Source organism: Homarus americanus, unplaced genomic scaffold (genome assembly GCF_018991925.1).
Source record: "Homarus americanus isolate GMGI-L3 unplaced genomic scaffold, GMGI_Hamer_2.0 scaffold57980, whole genome shotgun sequence".
NCBI lineage: Eukaryota > Metazoa > Arthropoda > Malacostraca > Decapoda > Nephropidae > Homarus > Homarus americanus.
The window spans coordinates 14,374,518-14,389,818 of NW_024716703.1; the positions used below are offsets into that span (position 1 = coordinate 14,374,518).

A 15,301-nucleotide genomic window follows, 5' to 3' on the forward strand; every position below is an offset into this window, starting at 1 on the left:
TTAACATTTATTCAACCAGGAAGCCAGCAACAGGCAACATCTTCTCTAACGAAGCTCCTGCACATCTACCTCCTTCAACACGCTACTCACCGAACGTCTTCTACTGAGCAGCCCCTCACCACACAGCACCTCCAGCACCAGACTGTCTATCATATAACTTATATATTATACAAGAAAACCACATTAGAGTTTCCTTCCATCCTGAGTGCTAGACAACATTAATCTCTCGATACCCCTACAATATATATGCAAATAAATTACTGTGGGTGCGCGTTATCCAGGTATATGGTGATGTTTTCTTCTTTCCTTGTGGTTATCAGCATATATATATATATATATATATATATATATATATATATATATATATATATATATATATATATATATATATACTGTATATTGAAGCTCGAAATTCTTCCATCCTGAAATGGTATACAGTATGTATAAACTTTATAGGCAATGGAAATACTAATATGTGAATTATCAAAAAAAAGAAACTCCGATTCAGACATTATTTAATTATAAATTCATTTATTCTGTTTACTGGTATAAAATGTTATATAAGGATGAGATATATACTAATTTAAGTTCTTTATATTCAGTATGGTTGTCGTAGGCTTAACTGTTGTTAAACGTCTCAACTCCCGCTCTCAGGTAGACTACTGTACCTAGTGTTTGATACATTTAACATACTTAATTATTTATTTACTACTGAGTGATGCAGTGACCAGTTAAGCTATACTTTCTAGTCCTGAGGAAGAAAACAGATCTTGTTGTAGAGGTAATGTAGTCCCATAATGGATAGTGTGCATTATTCTGTTACTGTGTAACTTTCGTTGTCATGAAAATTTACGGAATGTTCCTGTAAATATATAATTGTGGGGTTCCGGGGTATTTCTCCTCCTTTCTGTGTGAGTGCGAATCTCCGGGGGTCACCATTTGTGGGGTTATGTGATATTGGTCCACACTCAGGAAGGGTTGGGGAGAGGAAACTCACATGTGCTCTGTACACATATTGGGTGTACAGTGCAGCTCGGTCAGACTAATTACCCAAATGTAGCCGCAATAAAGTCAAATAATGGTCCTACATGAATAAATCGGACTGTCAATCACTTCTCGACTAGTATTTTGTGTCACAAAGTCAGAAAAAATTGGTAAACTTAATTTAATCTGAGTTGTGTTAGGTTAGGTTAGGTACATGCACTCGATCTATTAACTCAGATTAAATTAAGTTTACCAATTTTTTGTGACTTTGACACCAAATAATAATCGAGAAGTGGTTGGCAGCCCGATTTATTCATGTAGGGCCATTATTTGACTTCATTGCGGCTACATTTGGGTAATTAGTTGGACCCTCGCCATGGTAGCCGGCGGGAGCGAGGGCCGCCAGGCAGGAGCGTAGGAGGAGGTGTTGCTTGAAGACTGGCTGGAGGTAGAAAGAGGTAGGTCACCACGAGGTCAGGTCTTATATAGCGGAGGAAGGCGTGGCTTAATAGTTGACCTCCGTCATGTAAGGCGATGCTGGTTGACCTAGACCGCGAGGCATACACTGGGGAATTCACGGGGTCGGCTACTCAGCGACAAAACCGTTTGTAGGGGAGGAATCCACTACATAATCACAGGCATTCGTTCTTATATGGCTACTATTTTAACAAAATCTATTTCTAATGTAGTCTTGGTTAGTATTTTTGTCGTATTATTGCAGTTTCGGCCAATACACGGTCGACTGTTTTAACCATCCCCAACCTTTAGATCTCCTTATTTGGAGTATTTCTAACCTCATTTCAACCAGGGGGGGGCAAAGAATAAGGTATTATTTTACTTTAAGACATAGTACGGTCGAAAGTTATAAACTTCTGAAACATTTGGATCTCTTTATTCTGAGCATTTTGAACCCCATACATACCTGGCGGAAATGGATAATAGTGACACAATTGAATTTAATTGATTTTATGTACTTACCAGTCATCGTCTGTGAGGAGATGTTATTGTCGTGAAACCGAGTTAATTATGCATCACGCATGCGCAATATTGACTGATGTCATCCAGTCGTGACCAATGGTGTATCCATATCATCACGCAAATTTTTTTCAACCAATCACATTTGAATTTGGTAAATTTGCAGTAGTGCACACAACTCTGTTAGAAAGTCAAATTTATGTTTGTCTAGTGTACTGTAGTTTTGTGTTTTGATTGGTTCTGACCTTGATCTCCGTCGGAAATTGCCTGTTTTATTAGTTATCGGGGGTTTTGGGTGGGGCGTCTTCCGTCAAAAATCATGGCCAAGCGAATACAAAGTACATTAAAAAACAATAGAGAAACATATAAACCGAACCTTATTTTTGATGACCTAACCTAACGGATACACCTCATTTTGTCACCAACCCGGTTCGTCATCCATTTCATCACCAATATCAAATCCCTTTCGTCACCACTAACAGTCTCTGGTATTGGTGACAAATTGTAAGTCATTATTTTACACGAATAGAAATTACACATGTATACAGATGACTCGAGATTTATTGTTATTATTATATATGAATATTAATTATTAATAAAGAAAACGATTAAAATCTTTGGTAAATAAACAAAATACAGAACAAATGAAGGTGATTTGGCACCAGCGCATAAACCACTGAGTAGTGAGATGATTGCAGGCGTATTACAAATTTTTTTTTCGTCTTTAATAAATTGTCTTAAGTGTTTTTTAATTATTTTCTATCCCAAGTAACAGTTATTTTTGTGTATATATTGATGGTAATGAACGCGGTGACGAAACGGGTAAAGCAGTGATGACGAAACGGGTGAAAAATAGTGGTGGCGATATGGGCAGACCCCAACCGAACCTAACCTAACCTAACTCTCACCATATGATGGAATCACTTATTTCTTATCTTACTGGCCTGGTTCTGGTTCGTTGTTGGATTCCGAGATCAGTACAGGTGACTGACTCTGATGCCATCTATGTTGGTCTTGACGATATTTACACTTGTTCTTGCACTTAGGACACGTTACTGAGGTCAGGAGAACACCATGAGATCTAGAAAATGCTATTGCTTCTTATTTTTTCCCCCAAAATGCTCAATCAACTCCATATAATTGAAGTGACACCCATCACAGACTTCCATGGTCGGAAATGAATTTGAATTTTGAAATATGAGAGACCCAAAATTACAATCAAATCTGATTGGGCAAAAAATACCGTGAATTAAACCACAATTTATTTTATTTGGTGGAAAAAAAACCGCTTTTGATTGGCTGCGTGACGTGTATGGGGGCGCTTGCACGTGATGATTTATGAAGGAGACACGCAGTGTGGCAGGTGAGGTAGGCGATAATGGCAGAAGATTAATTTAAGAAAATAGAGAAAGATTTTGGATGCGCTATCTCCGTTATTATACATTTGTGACTAATGTATAAGAAGAAAATTATCTTATAATTAAACGTCTTTTTCGAATATGATAATAGATTTGGGGTAGAAAAGTTGTGTGAACTACTGCAAAAATACCTTGAATTTTTTCAAAGAAAGTAGCCTGGGTTCGGATTTGAATTTCATTGACCAGTCTAACAATGGCTATGGTGGAGGTTGGTTATCATTCGTGCTCCAACGATTATTTTAAGTTTATTGTTGAGTTTTACGAGAAAGATGATCATGCTATCCACTTCTAACTAAGGTATTGTACTTTCGGACATGGCGCGCCCCAAAGTTTTAAACTACTGAAACATTTAGGTTAGGTCAGGTTAATTTAAGTTTGGCCTACCGGTGGTCCAGCTAGAGGTTAGGTTAGATGACTCGTTTTTGTTTTCTCCCACACCCAAAAACCCAATTTTCCCAGGCTCTCCCTCATTATTGGGGGGCAAAAACTATAAATTTCTGACAAAAATAAAGGTCAGGTTCGCTTAAAGCACACCATAATACACTGGAAAATCATATTGGTCAACACCTAGGGACTCCTGTCCTAAAGTAAAAATTTACCAAGAATAATAACGTCAGAAATAGATTCTAAAGTTTTTCCATCTGATTAAGGTATTGTACCGATTTGAGGGTTAGGTTTGGTTTGGTTAATTTAGTTTAAATGGGAATTATATAGGACTAACCAGTGAGCGAAATTGATTTAAAAAAAATTATGAAAACACTGGATTTTCGCTGTTATATTATAGTGGACACTGTTGTAGTAGGGTGTGTCATACGGAGGCGAATTTTTTTTTTTTTGAGTTTGAAAAATCGGCCCATGGTATTAATGATGTAGTTCTATGTGCAGAATCATGTGATATCTTCAGATTTGAAAAGTTTTCATTTTTTGCTAGGTAAATTTTAACTTGAAATCTTATGAAAATTCAGTATTCCCACCCTTTTACCAACACCACTAAATAGCTTATTTAAAGTAAAGTAAATGTATCAGGTTAATTTATTAGGATGAAAATGATCCAGAATAGTGAAACGAATGATCTTGACACATTTATTAAATTTAATATTCCTTTAGAAAACAAAATCATCAAATACAAAAACCGGTTTTACTACTACGACCGGTGTTGCTGCACACCATAGAGAACATGTCTTTCTTGCTTCTGTTTCTACTCATCACCTCCCTGCTGACCACCTGAGCTCGGATGTAGCTTTCCTCCTCTCCTGGCTGTACACGTGACTGCTGGCCTCGCTCACTTGCTGTACAACGCTCTATACTCTGGGTGTGCGAGGGCCAGGCAGGGACATGCATGGGGTTGTCCAGGAAAGCTCTGACTTGAACATTGGTGAGGCTGCAGGTAAGAGGGGGCTCACTGCCAGCCTGGATGTTATCCAGATCTATGAGATCAGTGAGGGTCTTGGCACCTAGATTGACTTCAGGAGTCTTCCTGACCCTGAAGGAATCGTCACCAACTGATTCGTCATGCCCAGATCCTCTCATAAGTCCCATATCCAAGATCTTTTTGACAGCCACTCTTCTCTCCTCCTCAGCCTTACTGCAGAGCATTGTCTGCAGAACTGCCTTGGGATGAGCATACCAGGAAGATCTCCTCACAGTCTGCTCCACAATCTGAACAACCTTCCTTGGTTGACTCCTCAGGAGCTGAAGCTGGAAGAGAACATGCCTCGGACCTTCGGAGAACGATGACTTGACCTTGGTGTTGAACCAATTTGGCAAGTAGACACTCACGATGAATTGGACAATAAGTCTCAGGTTGTGAAGCTGGTTCCCTTTCAGTTTATGATGAGCGACCCAAATTCTGCAGAACCTGAGAGCCGTTGTGAGCCACCTAGAATGTGAGACTGGACCTATCTGCAGGTAAGCAAGTCTATCAGGCATGACCCCAGTTTTGATGGCACTGCAAATCATGTAACCATAGTACTGGTCAGTACTCAGGTCGTCAATGACAGTATGTGCAAGCTCAACGAGTGGAGGGCCAACTGTGATTTTTTCAAAGCTCGGATTTATTTCTAACTCAGTGGCAGAGTCCAGCATCTTGCCAAGAGGACCAGACCATCTGTTGTTTGAAAGAGTCTTGCCATCCAGCTCCTGGATCAGATGTCTGAGTGGCAACTCGTTGGTGTGGAGGTCACAAACAATCCAGACCAGCTTCCTCCCAATCTTCCGCTCTATCCACTGTATGACCCCCCCCTTGCCACCCTGTGTTCGTGTTGGTGCTGTCCCCTCCAATGGCCTGCAGGGTCTGGTCTACGTTCCTCTCTCTGAGCCAGTTCACAATGTTATCTGCCACTATCTCAGCTGGTTTCCTGATGTCATCTTTCTCTGGAGTGAAATGCCACAAATACTTCCCTCCTGGTTCACTGCAGCAGGAGTAGTGTTCCTCCTTCACCATGGCAGGGGAACAACTTGTCAGAATCTCCAACTTTCATGAACACTTTAGTGTCATCCCTTCTCTCCCATCAAAGAACAAACAATTGATTCCATTTTCTCTTATCCCCTTATCAAACTCCTCTTCTAGGTTACTGACAAGTTTCTCCTGAGCTCTCCTTACTTTGTTATGATCTATCACCAGGTGAACATCATCAGGTGTTATCAAACCACCGTCAATCCAGGCAGCTGTTGCTATCTCTGCAGTTTCTCTGAGACCAGTGTGGTGTCGCATGCTGGCCAGAGCTATGCTTCGAGGATATCTTTCCTATTTCGAATCTTATGCCTGGAAGGTTTGGGATCATTATTTTCTGGGTTAGGGACAAAGTCACCATTCTCCTGGTCAGCACTCGGATCAGCCATGGGGAAGTCATTAAACTCTGAATCAGCTTGACTCCAATCATCGGCCTTTTTTACCTCACCCTGGGCCTTCTCAAGTCTCTTTTCCTCGGCAACTCTTCTCCTCTTCTGTCTCTCTGTGGCAGCCTCCTGTCTCTTGGACTCCGGAATATCTTGGCTAGAAATCATGAGAGCCCCTATACTGCCAGTCTTCTCTCTCTGTGCTTTGACAAATGCCAGTTCGATCACAGGAATCTTCAGTTCACGCTTGCAAATACAGGAGATGTGGGCCTCGGATTTACAGTCACGATCGCATCCAAACTCAGGACAGAGAACAATTGGGCACTTGCAAGTAATTATGTCAAATAACTGGTCCAGTTGCTTGGCAAAGCTGTCCTTAACTGCAAGTTTTCCTCTCCCAAGAGAGATATCTCTTGCCTTTTCCCAACTGGCTAGCAGTCTCTCACTAATCTTCTTCTGACTTGTTATGACTGGAGGCTTGAACTGAGCGTTAGCCAGAGTGTACTGTGCCAAGACAGCTTTGGTCATATCACTGGCAATGTCTTTGTTTGTGTAAGTTCTTTGGTTCTTTTCACTGATTTGCCTGATTAAAACACCGTATCTCAAAGCATCTCTCAATGTAGGCAACTCCGACTTCAGGAGCTCTCTCAGACCTAAGATAGTGACTGAGATGGCTGGATTTTTGGTTCCTCGTCCTGACACAAGCAGCCATCGCAAATATTATCAACTTATAAATGCATCAGAATCTGAAACAGAAAAAAATATTGTTAGTTGGGTTGTTAAAGAATGAAGTCAGAAAGCAATGTTCACTATTTAATTGTAATGCACTAATGCAGCTGTACGTTAGATTTTCGATAAATTTCACGCTAAAATTTACCTAGCAAAAGGTTGCAAAATATTGAAACTGAAATTATTTTCTGTTTATATACACTGAAATCTACCAAAAAAGTGATGGGCCATTAGTTTTAGCTGATCTTCCCTCCTATGACACACCCTACTGTTGTAGTCTGTGGAAATGTGTTAAATGTTGGATGTTCTAAAAATAAAAGTTACTTAACATTTGTGGGTATGAAAGACAGACTTAACCAGCCTAACCAAGCAAACCTACCTAACTTCCTTACCGGTGGGGCTCCGCCCACCCAGACCCCCTGGTATATTAAACAGAAAGAGCTTAAGATGATATGGTGAAATTTGAGGCATTTTCTGGACGTGAGATGATGTGGCTACATTGGCGCTATGCACCACGGGCAGCGGAGTGATTTACTGTGTTGGCGGGTTCCACAATAAATGATTATCAAATCAGAACTCGCTGATAAAAATAATGTAAGAAAATAAACAGTCTCTATGTAAAGGAAAAATGCCGTGATCTTTAAACAATTGAAGGGTCTCGTTGTCTTTACCCTTAAATTCATAAATTCGTCCATGTAAGATCGGTTACAACCTTCACATGCTGAAAAACAAACTGTCCCGGGCGCGAGAAAAGTCCCTCAGCAGAGTGCGGCTTCATTATGGCCCGCAAGATAAACTAGTGCGCGCCTATGCGCCTAATTATCTATGAAATGAACAATTTCCACAATAAATGATTATCGTATCAGAACTCACTGATGAAAATTCTGTAAGAAAATAAACAGTAATGAAAATAACTCGCTCATGGGTTAGTCCTATACATTAACCGTTTAAATTAAGTTAGGTTAGGTTTCGTTACCTTTGGGGATGGGAATACACGGCCGACTGTTTTAACCATCCTCAACCTTTAGATCTCCTTATTTGGAGTAATTCTAACCCCATTTCAATCAGGGGGCAAAGAATAATAATGTCAGAAATGAATTCTAAAGTTTTTCCATACTTTTGGTGGAAAACTCTAAAACGGGTACTTTCCCCCCAGAAAAAAAGGTCAAATTCGATTAAATCACACCAAAATACACAGGATAAACTAATTTCTAAACTACTAGGGCATATTGGGCAATTTTACCATTACACTGTACAGTCTCTCCCCGACTTACGATGGGGTTAGGGACCCAAATCCAGGTCGTAAGTCGAAAATGAAAAATAATACAGGATGTACATAGAAAATCTAAAATGAAATACAGTGCAGTAAAAGTAATCAATAATGAAGAATGGGTACGGTGTTACTGTGCACTTACCTTTAATGTAGTCAGCTGAATGCACACGGGGCCCCCATAACTTTCTAATTAAACATGGAAACTACATTAATTGGATGAAGCAGAGGAGGAGACAGGACTGGGTGGGTCATCAATGTTGCTGTCTTCAGACAGGTTAACATTCACGGGATACTTGCTTGTTGAAGGTATTGGATCATTTTTAGGGAGTGAAGAGGCAGCAGTGGTGTTGCGTGAGGAGACAGCAATGGGCGACTTCTTAAAATAAATGTCCAATTTAGACTGCACAGTTTGCCTTTTCTTTTCATTGCAAATTTCCCTGTAGCAAGCAAGTGCATCTTGGATCATTCTGTCAACTTTTGCAAAACGCTCAACATTTTGATCCATTGCATCAAACATTTGCATCCCCTTATTAATAGTAGCAAATGCCTCTGTCGTTTGTTTCACCGAAATTTTTTTTGGGGGGGTGCAGGTTCTCCTTCTAAATTTTGACTCTTTTTCTTCCTCTGCATTTTTCTGTGCTTCCAGTTCAATAAGATCCTCGTTATTTAGCTCTTCTGCTACACTTTCAACCAACTACTCAACATATTCATTATCAATTTCTAATTCCAGTTGTTTACCCAACTCCACTATCTTGTTACTAATCTCAGCAATTACTTCATCTTCATTAAATCCTTTGAAAGTATTTACATATCTTTTCAGGACCTTCTTCCATATTCCCTTCATGCACTGACCTGTAATCTCATCCCATGCTGCAGCTATGTTCTTTATACATTTCAAAATGTTGTAGTCCTTCCAAAACTCTCTGAGTATTTTCTCACCTTCAGTAGCAGCAACAGCCTGAGCGAAGGTCGTATGTAAATAATTAGCTTTAAAAGCAGCAATAGCACCTTGATCCATGGGTTGGATGATAGTGGTAGTGTTAGGTGGAATGTAGACTACCTTTACATCAGGGTGCAGGTCATCCAGGTGTGGTGGGTGTCCCGAAGCTCGTGGAATGAAACAAGTCAGTAACCAATCGTCAAACAGTACTCAGGTCATCCATGCTTTCTTGTTACTGCGATAAAACACTGGCAGTGTGTGCTTGCTGACATGTTTAAAAGCCCTTGGGTTCTCTGAATGATATATCATGAAGGGCTTTAGCTTGAAACCAGCTACATTCCCCTCCCCCCCCCAACAGAAGTGTAATTCGGTCCTTGAATCCCGGCATGGTTTTCTCCTCTTTGTGGATGTGTGTCCATTCTGGCATGTGCTTCCAGAATAAGCCAGTTTCATCCACATTAAATATTTGCTCAGGCAAATAATTTCCCTCCACGATGACACGATCTAGCTCCTTAAAAGCTTCAGCAGCACCAACATCAGCACTTGCTGCCTCTCCACTCACCTTTACACTGTGCAAACTGTAATGGTTCTTAAACCTTTGGAACCACCCATGACTTGCTGTGAAGGTTTGGTCGCACTCATCTCCTGCCTGCTCCTTCAGGCTTTCGAAAAGGCTTCTTGCCTTAGCCTGTAGGGTTAGAAGGCTTAAGGATACACGCTTTTGTATCTGATCTTCCATCCATATCACAAGTAATTTTTTCATCTCATGAATAAGACCTTGTCTTTTTTCGTTATTATGGTTCCATTTACAGGAGCTGATCCTTTCACTACCTCACGAATTCGTTCCTTGTCCTTCAAAATTATCGATATCGTCGAGTTATAGAAGCCTAGGTCGCCTGCAATGGTTGCTACCGTTTTTCCATTTTCATATTACATTATTATCTTCATTTTCATCTCAAAGGTCTCCTTTTCTTCTGAGCACCACCAGCACTCTCACTTCTACGCTTGCCAGTCATTCTAAAGTGAATTAGAAACGAAAATATTGTCAGTACACAGCGCGATCACTACGACGACAACGACAGCCAAACACCAACTGAGCGCTCAACAGCGTGACTGCTGTAGCCACGAGGCGACCCAGCCCGCGCTACGCTCTCGTACGGGACGAAAACGTTTCGGTCTAGAATATACACGCCTCATTTGAAAAATTTTTGGTACCGACTGCGGCGGTTGTATGTGCGGGTGGTCGTATGTTGAGTAGGTCGTAAGTCGAGGAGTTGCTGTATTCTTTCGCCCCATTCCAATTCTAGTGTTGGTAAAATTACACTTTTTACCACTACTGTATACGAAATCGATGTTGAAATTATGTTTTTCTGTTGGTTTTTGATGTTATGAACGAATTTGACCTTCATTTCTGGCCCAAATCAATAGTTTCTGAGATAAGTTTCCCATCTCAGAATCTAAAGATTTGCTATAAAAATCAAGGTTAAAAGTGTTCAAAACACATAGAAACCCACTCGAAAAACAGTTATGAATCTAACCTAACCGAACTGGAGGAGCTCCACAGTCGTTAGATGTTCTGGGTGTGTACTGCCATGTACAAACATACAAAATAAAATATTAAATATCTCACGTAAACATTATTCGTGCCAGAAATGCCATTGAAGAAACATCTTAGAATTGTCAAAATTACCGATTGCAACTATAAAATTCCCGAGATTCATTTAGTAGCAACAAGTGAAATAGTACCCTAGTGTTTTAAACTACCCTTAATGTTTTTTGTTTGTTTTAATTAGGAATCAATATTTAAGAGTAACATTTCTTGTGCAAATGCTTAGTTTAGTAATTTCTGAGAACACCTCCAGAAGGAGATGTTTGATTTTGTAAATTTTTTCCACACTGTTCTTATCATTATAGTAAGTCCCCTGTGTTAGGTAAATTTTAGTTTCGGTCATCTACCAGAGAGTGGTGATGACATCGAGTGTGAGCTCATTCAAGGCCAAACTTGACCAACACTGGAGCAAGTTCCGATATATTCAGGAGCCGGTGCATGCCCAGCATCTGCCAACAGTGTGTATCAGAGAAGTGACCAACCGTCCAAGTGGCTAATGAGCCGACCAGTGGCGAAGAAGATAAAAGTGTAAAAAAAGTGAATTTAGATAGCTGAACCATGTTTTTCCTTTGGTTTTTGACAAGTTTTAAATTATTTTGACCTTCATTTCTCTCGAAAATCATTGGTTTTGGAGATCCCCCCCCCCTGCCCCCCACCATCCACCTGTAATGTGGGACCCCTAGTGAGAACCAGGAGTTTTGGGTGGGGGAAAATCACAAAAACTAGCAATTTCTGACATAAAGGTCCAAATTGTTCCAAACGTAATGTAATCTGAATAATTTGTGACAAATGCTATAGAAGAAAAGTGTCTTAGAATTGTCTGTCCTCAGGTTTTGGTATGACAGTTTTTTATGTGTTTGTGGTGTGTTTTACTCAAATCTAACCTTTAATTGTTGTGCAAATTAGGATTATTGCAAAAAAACTAACATTTTAATTTTTAACAGAAACAGCTAAATTGCACAAAAATGGAGGTCAGATTTGAGTAAAATGCACAAAAAAGAACCTATTTTCAAACCAATGGAACCAACCGACCTAACCTAACCTAGAAGGAGGAGGAGGAGGAAAGGGGAAGACACGTGACTTTTAAATTTCATGGTGTAATTTTACGTTTTTTGTGGACATGAGAGTTCGTTCGAACCGAGCGGGTTGGTTGTAAACAAACAGATGACAGGGTGACTTGGAAGCATGCCCAATTCATTGCAGACCAATTTGGAAGAGGTGGATGAAGGAATATCTCTCGATACTCCTGCGGCGACAGAAGCACTTCCGGGCGCACCGCAACTTCCGCACTGGGGACATTGTCATCATATCTGGACATCCTCTCCCAAGGAGCAAATGGATGCTGGGAAGGGTATTGGAGGCGGTACCGTGTGATGACGGCCTGGTGCGGTGTGCCTAAGTGAAGACGAAGGACTCAGTGTTAATAAGTCCAGTGACAAAGCTTTGCCTATTGGAGGGAGTCGGAGAGTGAGACTCCCGGCTGTTGAAGTTGCAGTGTTCATTATTGGTGGATATCAACGAAATATGATACGAGAGGCTCAGACAATGACACAAACGATGTTGCTCTTTCCAGTATATTTTCGGGACCTTCCGTAAACAACAAAACAAACATAACATGCTCATTAAAAGTGGCGCTTTATTCCACAACTAACACAAAACATAATACAACATATTCACATAAATATGGGGTAACCTAGTTTATATCTAACACCCCCTCTTAAACTAGGGTACACCTCTTATAATACCAAACTTCTTTAGATACTGGTTTAGTGAACATATCAGCAATGTTATTTTCTGATGGAACATACTGCAGATTAATAATACCATCTTCTACTGCTGATCTAATAAAATGGTACTTAATATCGATATGTTTCGACCTTTGATGATGTACAGGGTTTTTAGCCAATGCAATAGCTCCCTGTTTATCAGCATTCAATGTTACAGGTTCTCTATTATAATTTTGCATATCAGTTAACAACTGTCTTAAGAAACTAGCCTCTTGCATAGCTGCTGTTAAAGCCATATATTCAGTTTCACATGAGGACAATGCTACAACATTCTGTTTCTTAGATTTCCAAGAGATCAATGGACCATCTTCATTTAATTGATAACTGTAACCTGTAATACTACGCCTGTCTTCCGATGTACCCCAATCTGAATCACAGTAACCAATCAATTTTAATGGACTGTTTGATTTCCTGTACTTTAAGTTATAATGAATTGGACCTTTAACATATTTCAATTCATGGTTAGCTAATTCAAAAAGTGCTTTTGTAGGCTTTGCCATATGTTGCGACAATTTTGAAACAATATAAGATAGATCCGGTCTTGTACCAGTCATTACATAGATCAAACTGCCGACAACTTTTCTGTACAATCTAGTATCACACAGTCCTTTAGAGTCACTACTAATGATTTTACTTACTCTTAAATCACATGGTATTGACTTAGGATTGCAGTCAGACATTTTAAATCTATTAAGCATTTTCTCTAAATATTTAGTTTGATTTGTCTTAATACAACCATCTTCAAATTTGAACTCCATATCTAAGAACCAAGACAATTTTCCTAAATCTTTCATTTTAAATTTATTACACAGGGAAAGTTTTGCATAACTAAGTATGTCACTATTACTAGCTGCAATAATTATATCGTCTACCCAGATAATAATAATTACCTTCACCTTGTTTACAATTCTAGTATACACACAATAATCTACAAGAGATTGATGAAAACCTTCACTCAAAAGAAAATTATGTAGCATGTTGTTCCAATTTCGGCCACTTTGTTTCAAACCATATAAAGATTTCTTTAATTTACAAAAATTTTTTTCACCTTCTATATTACTTTTAACATAACCTTCTGGCTGTTCTAAATAAATTTCACAATCTATGTCAGCATTCAGATAAGCAGTTTTAACATCCATTTGGTGAATTATAAGGTTGTCTTGTATTGCTTGTTGCAGCAACATCCTTATTGATGTAACACGAGCTGTTGGTGAGAAGGTTTCTTGATAGTCCACATCTTGAACTTGTGAATAGCCTTTAGCTACATACCTAGCTTTGAATTTTTCTTCACTATTAGGGCCAAGTTTCACTGCATAGACCCATTTTCCACCAATTACTGATATACCTTCAACTGGTGGCATGAGTTCATATGTGTTATTGTCTCTTAGAGCCTCCATTTCCTCATCCATAGCTTTATGCCACTGCATGGACTCTGAAGATGAGACTGCCTCTTGGTAGTTTCTTGGAATATCTGCAACTCTGTAGCAAAAATCAACAGAACACCTGGAAATATTGAAAAAGTTAGGTTCCATAACATAATCTTCCATATGTTTGGGTTTTTGTCGTTGCCTCGAAGGGTTTCTGTTTTTCAGTGTCTTCTGCAGCTGTCTCATTTGTAATAACTTCAGTTTCTGGCTCTGGGTTAGGCGCTGTATATCTTTTATATTCATGTTCGACATCTAACACCATATTTTCCTGATCAAAATTGTTACTGAATTTTACACATTTTAACTCTCTTAACATCATTTATCTCTGGAAAATATACTAGATATGCTGGACTCAGTCCATCATATCCTATGAACACTCCTTGTTCACTGCGAGGGTCCAACTTCTTCTTGTTCTGGACATAAGCATGGCATGGACTTCCAAATACATGCATGTGACTCAGCTTTGGCCTTTTTCCAGTGAACATTTGATAGGGAGTTTTTCCAATCCTCAGGTTGTAGCATCTGTTACGAATGTATCCTGAAGCTTTTGCAGCATAAGTCCATAGAGTCTTAGGTACCTTTGCTTCCAACAATAAGCATCTGGCCATATCAAAAATAGACCTCCAAGCTTGCTCTGCTGTACCATTTTGATGTGAATATGGAGCAGAAAATTCATGCTTTATATGATTTTTAATCATTAGAGTTTTAAATTCAGTGGAAGTGAATTCACCACCATTGTCAGACCTTAGTCGTTTGACAGATCCATATGGAGCAGAGTCTGCCAAGAATTTTTCTGTAGCTGCCAGAGTATCACTCTTAGATCTCAAAAATAAATCATTATCATACCAGAGAAGTCATCTACAGATACAAAGGAAATGGCATACTTAAAACCTTCTCTTGCAGTAGGGTCTACAGGACCTGCTAAATCACAGTGTACAAGTTCTAAATTGGTTGTAGCTCGCTGATCAGGTTCTCTACTTCTATACTGAGACATTTTACCTGAAATGCATACATTACAATCAAAATTATTCTTATCTGTAATGTTCATACTTTCAACAATGTTTTCTAATTTAAGTATATCTTTCACATTACAATAACCTAAAATTTTATGCCATTCCTCAATAGTATGACTGCTGCTTTTCTGAGAGTTCACATTATTCAGATAATACAGGTTGCCATGTTTATTAATATCAAACACTGTACCATCTGAGGCCTTCAATTCTGCAGAATTTGGGGTAAAATTTACTGTTGCAGCTTTCTCTGTGGCTGCTAAAACAGTAAATATATTCTGTTTATAGGAAGGAACACGTAGAGCATTTTT

The 15,301-nt window shown here is 39.4% G+C and overlaps 1 protein-coding gene across 1 annotated transcript in view; it reads left to right on the forward strand.

Annotated features, from left to right (window-relative positions):
* Positions 1-605: 605 nt before the first annotated feature.
* LOC121858299 (ATP-dependent DNA/RNA helicase DHX36-like) overlaps positions 606-15,301 on the forward strand; it is a 61,449-nt gene continuing 46,753 nt past the window's right edge. Inside the window, exon 1 of the mRNA XM_042354626.1 lies at positions 606-654. The gene's annotated coding sequence lies outside the window, so the exon portion shown is untranslated. The remainder of the gene's footprint in view (positions 655-15,301) is intronic.